Source organism: Dermacentor andersoni, chromosome 10, assembly GCF_023375885.2.
Source record: "Dermacentor andersoni chromosome 10, qqDerAnde1_hic_scaffold, whole genome shotgun sequence".
In the NCBI taxonomy this organism is placed as follows: Eukaryota; Metazoa; Arthropoda; class Arachnida; order Ixodida; family Ixodidae; genus Dermacentor; species Dermacentor andersoni.
Genome location: NC_092823.1, coordinates 112,426,874 through 112,444,413, shown reverse-complemented (window position 1 = coordinate 112,444,413; position 17,540 = coordinate 112,426,874). Strand labels below are relative to the sequence as shown.

At 47.1% G+C, this 17,540-nt stretch overlaps 1 long non-coding RNA gene across 3 annotated transcripts; it reads right to left on the bottom strand.

Moving 5' to 3' along the window:
• Positions 1 to 5,358: 5,358 nt before the first annotated feature.
• Positions 5,359 to 15,503, bottom strand: LOC126544697 (uncharacterized). Of its 3 annotated transcripts, none has more exons than XR_011890640.1 (3): positions 15,464 to 15,503; positions 10,504 to 10,819; positions 5,359 to 8,451 (listed from the first exon to the last, which is right to left on the bottom strand). It is a non-coding gene; the product is annotated as an uncharacterized lncRNA (long non-coding RNA). The 3 variants fall into 3 exon arrangements; XR_011890638.1 differs by lacking the exon at positions 15,464 to 15,503 and adding an exon at positions 14,559 to 15,453; XR_011890639.1 differs by lacking the exon at positions 15,464 to 15,503 and adding an exon at positions 13,864 to 13,963.
• Between the last annotated feature and the right edge of the window lie 2,037 nt (positions 15,504 to 17,540).

The following is a 17,540-nucleotide window of genomic DNA, read 5'->3' as shown; positions in this document are numbered from 1 at the left end:
ACCAGCTCTGGGCCATCGGGCAAGCTGAAGATGCCGCTCGAGTCCAAGGACTTCGGGCCGTCACCTGAGGGCACCACAGCAAGAACTGCCGGACTATTCTTTAATAAAGTTTCTTCTTCTTCTTCTTCTTCTAGCGAATAGGGGCATCAGACGATCGAGCACTACGGCACTTGTTGATGTTGTTCAGGGTGACGTCAGCGTTCCATTCAGGGTTTATTTCAGACAAAATGAGTTCAAGTTACGTTTATTTGCATTACAATGGTGGCCGTAATCAGGCAAAAATTGAACGGTGGTATACAACGGTGATAGATCTTTTTCCTATGCTTTTCCGTTGGGCCACAGCTATCGGTCTACTAAAGAGGAAGCAGCATTTATTGATAAGTGAATAAGTGCAGCACGCTTTAAGCAATACTTTTAGCAAACCTACGCATTCTGAGTACAGGCTAAGCGTTCGTAATAGGAAGCATTTCGATTGCTGATGCAATGCAGCAGCTTCATTATTTTGCACCTCTTAATGAGTTGTGTACAGCTGCGACAAATCTCTGAACTATAGTAGACTGGGCGAAAGGAAAGAAATATATGAATAGTTTGTGTGCATGAATTGTAGAGTGTCGAAATGCGCAATGAAATGCTTTGAGGGAGGAAATACATTAATAAAATTATCAGATAAAACGTCCCAGAACAAGAAGGAGGCTACGAGAGATTTCTATGAATTCATATGGAGTACTGCTTGTTCTTCAAATTTTACCTATATATATGAATGATTGTGCACTCCACCCCTATGTGATCACGGCCACAAAGTAAAAAAGCGCAGTTGAGGTGATGGGGATGTTCAGTGGCTCTTGCGGCATGCAATGACTCAGCTCGCTGGAAATACCTTCTCATTTCTAGTAAGCAAGGTAGTCAGCGAAAGGCGCTTATGAAGAAGAAAAATATATCCAGACACTGCACAGTACCGCATGGCCACTGTTCCCGCTGTCGGCGGCACAACGCCCCCCCCCCCTTCCAGGTCACTGCGTTCTCGCCGCACGCACATGGATGCTAGCTTTGCGTTTGGCGCTGTAGCGTCAGCCCGTAACCATCGCAATGTCGGCAAGGTGAGTCACCGTTGCTGTTTGAAGGCTTCGCCGAATACAGTTAGGTTTCCTTGTAAGAATGTTGGCTACAGCTTGAGATATAGCGTGTCCGACCCCTTCTTAACAACTTCAGCTTTCCGTCTCCCTGTGGTCCTTTACTTGCTTAACTCAAGGCCAGAACCCAACTAGAGCAGCAGTATTGCGAGCATTACCTATACGCACACAGGCATGCCATGTTTCTCCCGATATTTCTCTCTACTATTCAATATCCCTGAAGGCACCCTACAAATTCGAAGATAGGAAGCTGGAAGGTAGAATGTTGGGACAAATTCCTAGGGCAGGTAAATTTTTATAATGCAAGCTTTGCTACGGTGTTCAGAAAGTTACCAGTGCAATTGGGTTAAAGAAGGGTTTTTACCTCCCGACAAACTGTGCCGAATTTGTTCGGTGCTGCCCAAACAAAGACGAAGGGTTGCTTAAATACGGCGAAAACCATTCTGTCGTAGGTTTATCATCCGTCCCATACTTAATTCATTTGCATTTCGGGCAGGTATACATAACACAGACGGGTGGTCCAGTAATAATTGTGGAGAAGAACATCACCTGGTTGCTCAGACAGTGCAACATAAGGAAACCTCACGCTTATAAGTTCAAAAAGTGTGGGCGCGTTTGGTAATTTGAAAATATTGTATTAAGAGCAAGGTATAAATACAGGTAGGAACGGAAGAACAGGTGTGCTTTTTATATTGGGTATACACATTTACAAGTTTTTTACTATGCCTTCTATTTCATTTACTGAACGCGAATGCTTTTTTCTTACCGTTATACTTGGATAGTAATCTTCGTATTCTCATCGAGCGCAAGATGCGACTGACAAAAGTAGCAGCACGTACACATAACACGATGACTGCTTCTGTTGAGTGCTCAAGTAAGGTTCGTGTTTTGCTGTTTTTGTTTTGGTTCCTTGGTTATTCTCGGTTATATTTAAGTAGGACATCTTAAGAGCTTGCATGTGTTATTGTGATAAATGGATTTTATTGATTATCTGTTAATTCTGTTCCAGATCCGTCGTGCTCTTTCTCAGACGCCATCGTCGAAAGCTGCAGATTCGGTGTGTTGAAGTAAACAAAGTGCGTTGCTTGGTGTGCAAGCTTTGACGAGTCTATCACTCAGGTCCCATGCTTTGCCGTTTCAATAAGCATACCGTAATTTGTTACAGCAGCCACAAAGTCGCGTTGTCGTTAGCGTTTTTTTTTTCTTTGCTTGATTGGTTTTGCTGAAGGCGGCTGTTTTCTATTGTTGTTCTTCATTTTTATTTGTTTCGTGTTGTTCCTTCCAGTGCGTGATTTTTTTCCTTGACAAGCGTACGGTTTTTCAGGCTGCTGATTGTAATTTTTGATACTGCTGATTGATGTTTCCATTTGCACCTAAATATGCGAACTGCGCGATTCAACGTCGTCAGACAACGCAGCGGTTTATGAGTGGCACCTTAGCAGAGAGCTTCAGAATAATTCATACCCCCTGGTGTTCCTTATTGTGCAGGATAAGCACGTTATGCGAGTTTTCTGGCGTTCTACTCCCATGAAATACGGCAGCCGCGACTGTAATTGAGCTCGCAATCTCGCACTGATCAGCGCAACGATATAGACATTGATATAACGTGGAGCGTCGCGGTTTATCTAACAATGAAGGAAGCGATTCTATTAATTGTGATCCGAACCTCAGTGTAGGTACACATGGCATGATTGCTCGTATACTTTGTGGCTGTCTTTACCCAGAAAAAAAGTTTGATGGCTCTGTCGCCTCGCCCACCCCTGGGAAGCCAAGAAATCCGTACAAACCCGATGGCAAGGCCAGCGCTTCAATCGAAAGCTGAGAAAAAAGCTAGCCGACTTAAACAAGCAAATCGAAGAGCACTGCAAAACCTTGAGCAAGCAACAGTGGGACGAAGCCTGCAATGCCGCGGATGGCCAACTCCACAACGGAAGTACGTGGCGACTGCTGAGGCACCTGCTGGGCGAAACCCAATGCTAATCCAAGCAAAGAGCAGACATGCAGAGACTTCTGCACAAAGAAAAAAGGGCGTCGAGCGAGAAGCAAATCGTCATGAAACTCTGCGACAAGTACCTCCCGCAACGACCGACGGTCGAGCACGGCCGGTACACTGGCAGTCCTAGTCCCAAGTTAGATGAAGACTTCAGTGAGGCGGAAATCAGAACGGCACTCCAAGGACTCAAAAGCAAATCAGCCCCAGGACCGGACAGGGTTAACAACAGAACGCTCAAAATCGATGGAATCCACCACTCTATATACGCAGACGATATAACGATATGGGCAGACCGCGGCAGTGACGGGCAAATTTAACACGCACTACAAACGGCCATTCACAAAGTGGAAGAGTACCTCCAAGGAACGGGCCTCAAATGCTCCCTGAGCAAGTCCTAACTACTCCTTTACCGGCCCACGCGCAGAGGCATGCCACCAAAGAGCTACACAGGACCCCGGGAGTACGAGGAAATCGGCCTGTACACCCAAGACGGAAACGCACTCCCCAAAGTAAACAAGATCAAAATCCTCAGAATGATCATTGAGGTCAACGGAGCTAACGGCGAAACCGTGAGGAAGATCGAAGGCAAAGTCACCAGCACCACGAGACTCATAAATAGAACAACCAATAGACACGCGGGCATGAAGGAAGGAAACGTCATTCGACTGATCCACTCATTCGTTGTCAGCCACATCGCCTATGTAGCCGCCTACCGCAACTGGTACGTCGCGGAAAAGAACAAGATCAACACGCTCATAAGGAAAACGTACAAGATTGCCCTGGGCCTCCCGAAATCGACCAACGCCGAGCTCCTGGCTCAGCTGGGCATATACAATGCCCTAGAAGAAATAGCCGAAGCACAACGCATCTCGCAGCTCGAACGCCTGTCGACCACCACGACGGGAAGGTACATTATGAACGCAATTGCAGTTTCGCCTGAAATTCTTTTACTCACTGAATTAACGAACATGGCGTCAGCGCACACAAGCAAACATCAAAACATCACATTCGATGAGCGCGAACCCTCCCTGTCATAGCGCTGGACGCTGGTTTGAGCAAACGCTGCAGCAGAAGCAGCGGGCAAAGTGACATTCCTGCGGTCTATCGCTTCAACCCAAGAGCGGCGAGAACGCGGGGCGCACAGTGGTGCGAGCCGTCTCCCTTTAAAGATACGGCGGGCGTGACCACGCGCGGCCTTAAAAAGTACGCACCTGTCGCCTCAGTCGAAGCCACCTCCCTCCCCTACCCTCCCTACTGCGCTGCCTCCCCGCTTTCCTCCAAATATGGCGCGCGAGATTGAGCCGTGATCGTCAGTTATCACTTCCCCTTGCGCCCAGTCGCGAAATGCATAGTTGCTGCCCAAGCACAAAGCCGCCCCCCTTCCCTTCCTCCCATCTCCCCACGACCTTTCGCGCGACGGAAAACGGCGCGTTTGCTCTCCGCTTTCTCCTTAGCGCGTGCCAGAGCCGCGATCGTCGGCTTCCCTTTCACTAGCGTGCTTTCACTAGGAGATATAGTCGGATACAACTTTAGAACAAAGGGGAGCCCCCACCAAGATGACCGAAGGGCGACAGCTGAGTGCCTCCGCGACTAAAATAGTCCCGCTCGAAAAAACGTGCTCCTGAAACGCGCAATTCTCGGTATAAATAAAGACTTTTGTATTTTGATGACTGGTTTGGCAGAGCTCTCATGTGCTACAGCAGATGCCGGATAGCGACAGAAAAATAACCCCGTGCCTTCTATGACGCTGCCCGTCGTCTGCTCTTTAGCTTCATTGCAAGTCACAAAAGTAGAAAGAGCAGCTCTGCATGGCTTTTGCGCTTGTTTGCATGTACACGGCGTATCTACTACTCGTTTTCCAAGCTTAAAATGAATCAGTTGCTATTGAAAAAGTACTTATATAAAACAATGCGTTTATTGCTGAAACACAGAGCTGACGCGACTTGGCCCAGTTCGAAGCGCGGGCGGCCATCTTCTCTGTCGGCGGGGTCACCGGCCGTCCGGCTCATGACGTCAGTCCATAGTGCGCGCCCATTGGTGGATGCTCGTGTGCATCCGCGTCGGAGGAGTAAACGCCCCCTTTTTTCTAAAGTTGTATCCGACTATAGAGCACATGATGCGCGGCGACGGTGTTGTCGCCCTTGAGCTTCACAGGGAACATCAAAGCGACGGCGACGACAAAAGCGCGCCTGGAGTGTCCATACAATGATATCGCAATAAGACAAAGAACGAAAGCATGCTACCAAAACATTTATGCACATAACAATAAAACAGAGAAATACCAAGCGTACAGAGATTTTGTACAAAAATAAAGAATAGTCTGCAATTCTCGCTCAATATTCAAGCCAAAACATTCTCAAAGCCTAAATGTAAACCAAATAACGCGAGCATGAATGCGTTCTAAGCCTTTGGAGTTGAATCCGCTTGGTATTCATTTTAGCCTAGAGTCAAGACTACAGCCTGAAATGTGCTTGCTAATCTTTTATTCAGTTGGAAATAGATGAAGTAGTATTAGAATACACTCACAATAATTCGCAAGAATAAAGGGAGATGAAGCAATATTAGCGACAGAAATAAAGCTTGCACACTAGACAATTAATGAAGATGAACGAAAAATTCCTGTTTCATTCCTACTTTTATTCAGTAGGTGGATCCTGTTGTTACATTGCTTGAAAAATTAGTAAGATAAGACATCATCAAAATTGAAACCCTAGGTGACTCAAGTAGTGCTGAAAGCCAAGATCAACAAACCGGATTCGCCTTTGTGGTTTGCACATGTCATGCCAACTTTAGCACTAGCGACAAGTTCTAATATTGTAACTGGGAGACAGTATAAGCACCGTAATGTAACCACAAAGTTTTCTGTAGTCACTTGTAGAACCACAACGTATTTACATGCCCAGTACTGTTTATCGGTTCTCATCGTGCAGCGTTCCAGGTAATAGTAGAGCCTCCCTCGGTTCCTCAAGAGTCTCGTTCGCTGGTGTGCGTTCCCCACCGTCCACACCATTGGGGTACATTTGAACGAATTCTGGGAAGTTCCACAACACGGAACGACCATATACAGCAGAACCACCCGAGTATGGACCTCCTGTCGCTATCCGGATGCCTGAGTTGCCATTTCCCGCAGCAGCAGCAGGTAAGTGCGCACCGCGTAGATAAAATATGGAACCAGGCACGCCGTATGCTGGGATGCCAGAGAGCGGTTTACCCAGTGCATAAATTCGAGGGAAAGCTCCACCATAACCAAAGCTGCCAAGTGGTCCTGTATTGCCTGCGCCCGTAAGGGTTGCAGACGGCAAAGCGGCCACGGTAGCAGCTAGCCCCGTAACCCCAGTGAGTGTTCCAGAACCATTATTTTCGCCACGTACTGTAGTACCTTGTGAGTGTGCACTTGTTCTGGGCACTCCGATATTTTCTGCTTCATGTGCTGCGGTACGAGATGTGTGCGCTCGGCTTTCCTCTACTCTGATACCGTTTCCTCCAGAAACTGCAGTAACCGATGAGTTGGCATTTTGTGGGCTTACGATGATTCCGGCTCCTTCAAGTGTACCAGTACCAGCTGCTCGTATACCGGTTGACGGTACTCTGACACCACCTCTGTTAAATCGTGCGGCATTTGTCGAGGGTATCCCTGCTATATTTAGTGTGTCATTGGGTGAGTGCAAGCTTCCAATAGAAGTTAGGGTAGGATTTTCCGTAGCAATTCTAGTCACTGGTCCACTGACTACTGTAGAAATTGGCGTCAGCCTGCTCCTTGTGTCTGTTGCGGCTACGCTACCACGAAGGCCAGGAGAACCACTAGGGTGGATGCTCTCCAAGTTAGTTGCAATACTTCCTCCGGTGACTACTGTGGTAGATGATGACGATGTACCGCCTGTGTTTACTATAACAGAGGCTGGGTGTGCATCTCCTGGAGTTCTTGCGGCGGTACTGCCCATATTGCTATTGACGTCAGCTCCTCCAGACACTGGAGAAACACGCAAGTGTGTACCATTGCCGTCTGTACCAGGCCGTGTACGAACAGGTGCGGGCGCACTTGATGTACCCACACCGATACCAGCACCACTATCACCTATGTAGGCAGGTGCAGAGATACCTCCTGTACCTACAGAAGTCCTTCTGTGTTCTGTCGACATAGGTGGAAGGCTGTCTGGCCTGCTAATTCCGGGTGAGGCACTTGCAATGGAAACTGGCAGGGCTGCACCCACTGAATTTACAGTGACACCAACTCCACCAATACTTGTGGAGACTATGTTTCCCGAACTTACACCACCTGCGCTAGGTCCTGCAGTAAACGGTGGCCGCCTGCCTACTGTTCCTACTCCGCCTCCACTGACTCCTGCAGAAACAGGTGAGACTTCTCTAACTGTACCTACACCGGCGCTAACTGTACTCGATCCCACATAGACGGGTGTGACTGCACCTCCTAAGCCTACATTGATTCCGCCATGTCCTACTGAAAGTGATGGGAATGTGCCTCTTGTACTTGCTCCAACGCGATTATTTTCTCCTGAAGAAAGCGAAGCGGTACCGACGGCCCCGGTAACTGTGCCAGACCCGGAAAAGGGGCGTGTGACTGCACCTCCTACGGTTGCACCGGTACCTGCACTTCCTGCAGAAGGTGGTGACAGCGTGCCTACTGGGCGTATTCCAATGTTGATATTTCCTGGAGAAGGAAATGCGACTGTTTCCACCTTGCCCGGAACTGTGCCAGACCCTGCCAAGATTGATGCGGATGCACCTCTTGCGATTTCGCCAGTCCCGCTATTTCCCACAGCGAGTGATGTGGGCGTTATTGTAGTGCTTACTGCTACGCCGTTAGTTCCTGCAGACGGAAGATCTAGTCTTGTCACTGTACCGACGCCCACACCAAGTCCGGTTGTACCACTCAAAGCTGTACCCAAACTGTATGTCCCGTTACCACTCTCAATGCCACCTGTCGCACCAGGCGAAAGCGTACTTTCTGGGGCGGTACTGACACCACTCGAAATTCCTATTGCACCTCCAATATGACGAGCGAAGCCGCCTGCACTTCCTCCCCTGCTAGCATACCCTGCCTCGGGAAACTTGAAAAATGGCTTCGTGCGAAGATACCAGTCACAATTTTCCTGGCGCACACACATCTTCTCTCCGTTTCTTTCGAATTCGGCGAAGCCCTTATCACAGACGCAGTCGCCCCTGTAGCAAGTGATGATGCACTTTTTGGGAGGGCTCATGCCGCACTTGGGTCTGCAGCTGTAGACGCAGGGCTCGAATCTCGAGTGCGGAGGACACACCGGGAGACAATCCTTCACTTTGACGCACTTCCTCCAGTTCTTCTCATCTCTGCAGAAGAAATTGGTCAAGTTAGATGAAGGAGGATAGTAATGAGCACGTGCACTAGGGTAAGGTCATATTTGTACGTAGTGAGAAAAAGAACTTGTTAACGGATGCTACAGCAAAACAGGAAATTCGGCGTGTTTTCAATGCTGATCATACGTAACTCTAGCTCAAAACTGTAGCCTATTTGAATCAAAACCCTGGTGCCCGGATTATGTAAGAGCGAGACAATTTGTGTTCATACTTATCCGATACAACATGGCATGTCGTGCAATGTTTGTACTTATGCCGCTGCCCCACTTATACATATAATGCATATATAACGAGCTTCGGAGCTCTTTAAATGGATATGATCCATCAAAACTTACGAGATATCCTTTTAGACTGCTACTCTTCTACTGACTTTCGTACTCTGATCGCGGTCACTTTGTTTCAGTAGTATTGCATCTGCTAGGTTCTGTTGTACATAAAAGCACACATGTCAAAATATATTTATCATGCTAGTATAGCGCAGACTCAGTTTGCCCACGGCGTTTTCGCTATTCGACCTGTCACCTAGTCTAAAACAGTCACGTCTCATATTTCTCGTCTTCCTCGGGTTGGGATGAAGAGAAGTGGCGTCAATACACCCTTTTAGGCTACACCTGAGCGGGGGTAGGGGACGCTTAGTGAAGGTACATTTGAATCGTCGCGCTCTGGTTGTCTAGAACACTCAGGAACCACATTTTACATGAGATCGTGAAAGCGGAGCAGCCGGAACAGATTTGATTTGTTCAATACACCTGCAGAAATGTAGTACATGAGACGCGCTAGACACTGGGTGGTGTCTCAGTAGTCGTCCGCTCCATACGTAAGTGAATTGGCATCGCAGTATTTAAAAAAATGTATATATTCTATTCAAGAAACGTCGCTGTCACTTAAAATTTGATCTATATAAAAAATTGATGCTTGGGGAGCATCTCCAGCAAACATAATCTGTGTGGTGATAAGTTCTATGCTCCTGAGCAGGTTGGTAGTTTGAACAGATGAACCAAAGAGGAAAGCAAACTGCCCAAGAAGCTAGATTTTTGTTAGCCCAGTACTGAAAACTGCCAAAGATTTTTCCAAACGGGCCATTTCTACACGTGATTCTAATATCAAATAATAACTGCGATTTTTGGAGAGATTCGATATTACTTACTCTTCTACTATTCGCTTGCGCAAGAAAGCTGGTAATTCAAGAAAAGGTGTGCCAGTAGCATCGTGAAAGTCATGCCCTGTCTTTCTGGCCATATGGTGGCGCTTAGCTCCTGCTCAACCGTTTCCTTCCCGAATATTTTTTGTGAAAGCTTTCCTTAAACACTATCTATTTAAATGCTTCATGTAATGGGCATAATAAGTAAGTGCTCCGGAACGATATATTTATTCTGATAACACATAATATTATTGTTATATAATATGCGCGGTGCAGCTTGAAATTGCTTTTTTATTTGACAGTAACATAAAAGTTAACATCACAGCCATGACTTCAATGCCCTCAGTGAAATATCGTGCAGTTGACTGCTACGTGGCATCACATTCATGGTCATGTGCAACGTCCTTCCTTATGTTCCATCCGTCGATGACTACGGCATTCTTTCCCTTTGCCAACTTTAAAATGTTACCTCTATAATATTCAATCATTGAAGCCCCATATGTGAGGCCAAGCACACAACTAGACACATGGACGCGCTGAGATTGCCTTTGGCGAGATAACTTATCACGTTCTACTGTGGTCTAGGCGACTTCGTCGACGGTAGCCGCTGTGCAACAACGTGTGAACATGCCTAGCTAGTCTACAGGAAGTAAGGGCACTGGGAGGAATCTTTATCGTCTTGCTGGGTGCGAAATCGAAATCAGACATTTCCGTTCACGTGACCACTGCGATCGCTCTGGAATAAGCTGTACCAACGGCTCTGGCGTACTTTCCCAACCTTGAGCCTCTACAGGGTTCCGCATTGCTGGCTTCAAACCGAGACGGAACACGGCAGGAAGAAGTGGAATGCATCGTAAGTGAAGTGAACTTGAATTTGAACTCACAACACCAAGCCCGGAGGGCAGTCGCAACCAGGAACGCACGCCCTGCTGCACGAAGCAGTTATTGTCTTGTTGCACGCAACGGGACAGGCAGACGCGCATAAGTTCCAGTCCTTTTGCCGGCGGTACTTGCAGCGAATGCACTTCTTCCATGGAACGCAGTCTCCCCAGGAGTTACGGACGTAGCCACGCTTGCAGACACATTGACGTAGTTTCCTCGATTGCCAAGTGGGCGTGTGCCAGGGCCTGCAGAACCTGTCTCGCCGTGGTTTGCCGACCACGCGCACTTCAAGTTCATTGCATTTGGGAGCGTCACAACCTGCAAATTATGCAGTGAACATGTTATCCGCTGTTAAACCATGTCTTTCAACATTAAAGGCATCATAAACACGCACGCTCCGTTCGCAGTTCTCGCGGTGATGATCACTCTCTGAAGTGTACCAGAATAACTTACGCTCTGTGGACACGTCTGAAGATTCATACACACAGCTAATACGCACTTCTTATGGAAGAAAATCCTCGATTCGCTCATTAGGTGATGCTGCACTAGTGACATTTCCGCATCGTTCACACTGCAACGTAAGATACATAGTCACCAGTGCACGGAGTAACTTGCAGAATTTTATAAAAGACACAGCACGGTAAATCGAGCGTCGAGATGTGCCACCCAACAAAAACAGAAGAGAGACACAAACAATCAAGCTGTGGTTGCGAGGGCTGACATCGTGTCTAAAAACAGTCGCGCAGCAATTATCGTCAATGTTGGCTTGATTCTGATGGTAGATATACTCCGATGTGGTGTTGGCGACAGTTATTGTCTAACTCGCTTGGTTCAGTGCTTTGGGGTCTGTGGCTGATGCGACGTTGCACTGGTTCCATGATTTGCATTCGCTGTACCAACGGTATTAAAATCTACGCGAAGACACATATCTCGCGTGGTGCCAGGATCGGCCTACCATGTGACCACCTTTGATGCTATTTTCTCAGGGTGTGTGTGTTGGCGGGGGGGGGGGGGGGGGGGGCAATAAAGCTTCCTTTTATGAAGTAGCTGCGTCCTTCGGCTCCGATATATAAAACACGCAGCAAGGAACTCGCCGGTAGTAGCCGAGCCAACATGGTATAACTTCTGCTACCAGCCCCTCCTTCCCGACCTCCTAATCCAGCACAGCATTTGATTTTACCTCAGCTAAAACGGAAACCCCTTTTTTTTAATTGCTGCGGTAGGACAACTGTTATGTGGTGTTATACGAGTTCTACTGCATAACCAAATGCTGCGTCAAGGAATGGTGACAGGCCCTTTGAGTGAGCCAGTTACGATAACTTTATTCCACTGGAAAAATGTAGATGGCGTGGTTGTTTCATCCTATTGTAAAACCGCGGAGACCCTGCACGCATTTCCCACTCTCTTGGCGCTACGCAAAGAACAATACTAGTGCTTGTCCGGTCATCCGTATACGTCAGGCAGAACCTTGGCGCCCATTTTGTATGTCGGTTTTGCTTTTCCTGGAAACCCAGCCTGTATAAGAGACGAGTGATTGCTTGCATTGTTTCATGAAAGTAATGTAGTACCTTTTTCGAATTGTCCATACGTGAGAGTGGGACAGACTTTTGTCGATGGAAATAAATGCAATGAGCAATTTGGTGAGCCGAAAAATTAAAAGGCTGTCTTTAAAAAGCAATAAGAAGTTTTATTTATATCCTGTTTTCGATTCAGTAGTTGTCGTATTTCCTTTTGTAATATATTATGTGTGTGTGTGTGTGTGTATATATATATATATATATATTGTGTCATAATGTCATTTATATTTGTCGCTGAGCTCTGGCCAATGTTTGAAATTCTTTTTATTCGATTTTAAGCAGTCCTGTCATCATTTTGAGGTATAAAGAACACTGAAAGGGCGACAAAGAACCAAAAGGAGACAGACTACGCGAATAAGATTTATTATTTAGGTAGAATAAAGCATTGTGAAATGCGGGCGCCCTTAAAATGACCAAAGTTGCTTGGTTTTGAAACTTCATTTTTGTGTGAGCGTCTACTGCCCCTAAATTGCCATATCACTGGCAGTGAATGGTGTCGTCGCTATGGGATAAATATCCGAGTAATACAAAAACATGCTTTACGCAGCAACAAACTTGCCGCTCCAGTCAGTCACTTTATTATAAATTAGGTTCTGAGATATAGCAATCATAGAAATTCTCATTTCAACTCCAGAAACAATTCTTAGTTGCTTAAGGCACAACGGCAAACGTGCCACTTTCGGCCTCTTTCAGGAATTAAAGGTTATGTTAAGGGGTATGTGGAGGCCTGCAAAGTAATGATAATGAGAAGCAACCCCGTTGTGCTAAAGAAACCTGTTAGGCGGCAGAAACATAACTTGCTGGCTGCGGTATCTAACGAGAGTATGCTTGGGGAACTGTATCATCGGCTTATTTTGCAATGTGGAGACTTCTCTATAAAACACTTTAGGACTTTCGTACAGACCAGATAATAACATGGTTGTAATGCGATTGGAGACGGTTTCATTAACCTTTAGTAAAGAACAAAGTGAAGTGTGACAGTAGAAGAGGACTACGCACTTTTTGAAGTGTATGGAAACCGAAGTTGCATTTCATTCAGGCCAATCAGAAAACATCCAAAAATATACAATTCCACAGAAATAAATAGTACTTCCGTGCTGGTATCATTAACAGGTTATGTATATAAACTTCAGACGCCAGTGGTCATGATGCAAATATGTTACCTCTTTGTGCATTTTTGTCCACCTGCCGAACCACAATTGCTATACGCTGGTGCCCACACTACAAAGTGGAACACATCGCCTGGAGCATGCTACGATATGCGCAACGAAGTACTACCACTGTATAAAATATCAGCTTTTACTAGCAAGACTAGGTACCTGTAAAACACCGTACCCTTACCTACTGTTTGAAATATCAGCCTTAATGACAAGATAGATGCCTGTAAGACACATTACAGTTTGCCTACAACTGAAACATAAGTAACTCAGCGGTTTCACAAGTGGTACTAAATTTCGCCGGCATCTTAAGCCTGATTCCTCTGGAAGCTTGGTGCCACATATTTTTGCGATACAGTTCTTCCATACAGTCTTTTATCTGCCGATATCAGTGCACTAAATGAAACACTACTTGAATTCACGTTGTCATCCGCTAGGTATACACTACCGTAGCAATTCAGCCTTCTTGATATGCCATTACTAGGAAGCTCGTCGCGTAAGTACAGTAGGAGAGGAAATAATTACGACTGGTGTTTGTTCTTCCATGCGCTAGTGCCACACACTGCTTAGTATTTGTTAGTACATTTTCGGTAGTACATGTAATACTTCAGAAAGCTGCACTACTCACCTGTGCAGTTCAGCTCACCACATATCAAATCCACAGAAGCGATGGTTAGAAGAATCGTAATACAGCGCATCCTACTATCTCAAACACTTCAAAGAAGTTGTGCGGGCACGTATCCTTCATATTTCTAGAAAGCTTTATTTCTGTACTATGTACTGTGCACCTGCTCGTCGATCAGGATTAACCATTGTTCTAACGATGAAACGCCACTCCTTCCTTTGATTTCAAGAGATACTGAAATTCTACTCGCACAGCTTCAAACGTGTGCCTAAATGATGTGAAACAATGAGGGCAACGTAAAGGTTGACGTGCAAATCAGTTTCGTATGGCATTGCTGCACCTCAAGGTTTCATGCCAGGAAATTATCTCAGTTACATCAGAGCGACAGTTCTTACACGTGGGGACAAAATGTTAGGACGCTCCATGCTTTAATTCTAAGTTACTGATTTCACAATCGAAGAATGATGTATAGAGCCTCTGCGGAAAGTTGCGTAAATCGTAAAGTGAGTCCTGATATTTTTATATTTTAATGCCGTTACAACATATCATTGTTTAAAAACTCCATTAACTGATAAAGTGCATTCGTCGACTCTGCTTTTTCAACCTATCCAGCCTTCATCAGACAGTTGGTTGCATGCATTCGTTGCGACACAGTTGCGGTCGTCGTCGTGCCATGACCGTTATTCAAGCCATCATACCGTAGTCATGCCGTCGTCATACCGTCGTCCTCACGCTTTCGTCGTCGTACACTAATCACCGTATCATTCTCTTCATGTGGTCGTCGTCATGCTGCAACTTCGCTGGTTTGAAGTACATAGCTTGCATAGCTGGGCTTCAAAAATTAGTAGCATACTTTTTAGTCCAGGGTCAACAAGAATTCCCACACAACTTCATCGAGATTTCAAATGTTGAATGTCTCTCCTGAACACATGAAATAAATACCACAATTTTTCAAGCGCCTCTCCTTGGCTTAAATATGCTTTCTTGTCCTAACTCGTGTCGACTAACCGTGCTAAGAGCCTTACAATAATGATATCATAATGGTAATAGCCGTTGTATGGACACTCAAATCGAATTTTTCAGTGCGCTTCTTCCTATTGTTACTATGTACGTTTATTGATGCCGTTTAAACAGGCTGAAGTAAGCGAAAATCAGCTTTCCCATTTCGATAAGAATCACATACTTCCGGAAGAAGCCGACTATCGTATGCTCACGCTCGGCCGCCGCCGTCCGCGTAGGAACTTAACGTCGGCCAGACTGCGTATTGGTGTCGTAGCCATCTGGTTTCGCTAATTATTCTTAGTTTTGAACACTCAACTAGCCTCAAACAACGTTTAACTCAAGGTCAGACCACACGCGGGCTTGCCAGCGCGCGCTCACACATGGCCGCTTTCGGCTAGACACCTTGGCAGACTTCGCTTCGTACTGAGCTATTATTGGCAGCGCTTGAAAATGCGAAAGCTGGATGTGGCTACTGTTATTCCGTCAAGTTGGCGCAGGAGAACGCCGGTATGCACCGCGTAGCATGGCCATAGTAGAGCATATCAGCGCGAGCGCGCACACAAAACCTGTCGTAGGCAAAGCAAACGCTGCGCATACGCACGGCAGTTGCACCACAGAACACCTTGCACGTTGCAGCGACCTGCTATCCAGCGCAGTTGCCGCGGCTGCCGCGTGGTGGCGCCACGAGTCCACTCCCTGAGCGCACTACGGCTCGCTGAGAAAGCCGCGTTTGGCGCGTCGTAGGCGCCAGAATTTAAAAACAAGGAGTCCCGGCGTCTGCGTGAACATCCAAAATGCAATTCAACCTGCGCGCCGCGGTGACATTCCTTAGGCGGAGCGTTGTGGGCATGCCCCGCTCAGCCGCAACGTTTGCAGTGCACATCATAGAAGAACGAGCCGGAGCATGCCAATAACTCCGCTTCTGCAAGACGCAGTGAAGTGCGCGTTGCGGCGAAGTATTGGCGAAGCTTACACAATTTAACAAAGAAAGCAAGAAGGGTAGAGGAAATTGCCTGCAACCATTTCGCTTTCGCTCAATCAATGTCTATCTGATAGGTGTGCATAGGTGCAGGACTACCAGTATTCACGCGAAATTTAATCTAGGCTGGCCACAGGAGGCCAATTTGGTGGCAATTTAATGAAGAGGTATTATGTGCCTTGTTGAAGTCATAGCATTACTTCAACTGCGTTATTTATGTTATTTTTATGGCAACCTTTTCTTATGTGCTGGACTTCAACCCTTCTTTGTAAAATTCTATATGTGAATGTTAGTTTGCACAGGCAACTGACTGAAAGAAAGGAACTCAAGAAGCGAATGAGAGATTTGGAGGCATCCACCTGATTTTATTATCCTCCGACGCGCAACGGGCTAGTATTATTACCAGTCACACCTTCTTCTGCGTGGCCGTCACCGGTTGGTTGGTTTTTTCCGCTGTCCATACCTCCGGGGTACAATCTCCGGAAAACCATGAAGTTCCAGAAATTGACAGGTCCAATGGCTGATACACCTGGTGGCAATCGACCTCTTCCAGAGATTCCGTAGGGAATGCCATATAAAAGAAGTCCAGGTTGGTATGGAATGCCTGAATACATTCTGCAGACATCCCGACCATTGCTTGCGTTGCCAGCTGTGAACGAAACCCCTGGGTATAGTCCAGTACTAGAGCTACCAGCTCCCGTGGTTCCAAATGTACTCGCTCCCCCAGCCGCACCAGCTCCTGCATAGCTAGTAGCGGGCGCCCCGCCAGATAGTAAGCTGACGCCCGACCCGCTAACTCCCGCTGTCCCAAGTGAATTTCCACCCCCAGCCGCGTCACCTTCGGCACTGACACTTCCAAGTGCACTTCCAGCAACGCCAAGTGAAGTTGCTCCCCAATTGGCGCCAGATCTAGTGTTGTGACTTCCGAGCACAGTCCAAGGGAGTAATCTGACACTAGAACCACTGAGCCTCGCAGCCCCAAATGAATTAGAACCCTCAACCACACCTGTTTCTCCATTACCACTTGCGAGTGAATTCCCTCGGACCTATCCGAGAGCAGACTCACTAACTCCCCTAGCCCCCAGTGAAGTTGCGCCACCTCAGTCAGAACTACTAGCAATGCCGCCAGTACCAGCCAGTGTATTCCCTGCGGTATTACCAGCTGAGGACATGCTGGCAGCTGCGCTACCAAGAACTGGAACGCCAGGAAAGCCTCCTACAGCCGGGCTTAAGGTGATAGTGGCCCCACTTATACTATCACGACCGTTCCCTGAGGTTCCCGTTGTGGTCGTTGCCCCCGGCAGCGCTCCGCCAGTAACGCCGCCAGGTATTCCGATGCCAGGTAACCATACGCCCAAGGGGGCCCCTCCAGCACCGGTTGCTCGTGTACCAGCAGGTGTATTTCCTGCGGTAGTAGCTGGCATTAGACCTCCAGCTGATGTTCTAGCACCATTTCCACCGAGTAGTCCTCCAGCTACATGTGAGGAGACAACTGCTGATAATATTTGCGAAGCCTTGCCGCCTATGCCATCAGCTCCATGTAAGCGCACGCCCCCTGTGCCCAAGGAGAGACCCGCACTACCACCACCTAAGGAAACGCTTGAACCTACAGGGGATGTTAGTGTACTGGCAGGTGCGGTCACTCCTAAACCATGCGTGTCTATACCCAGCGAGCCGCGTCCGATATTTCCCGCGCCAG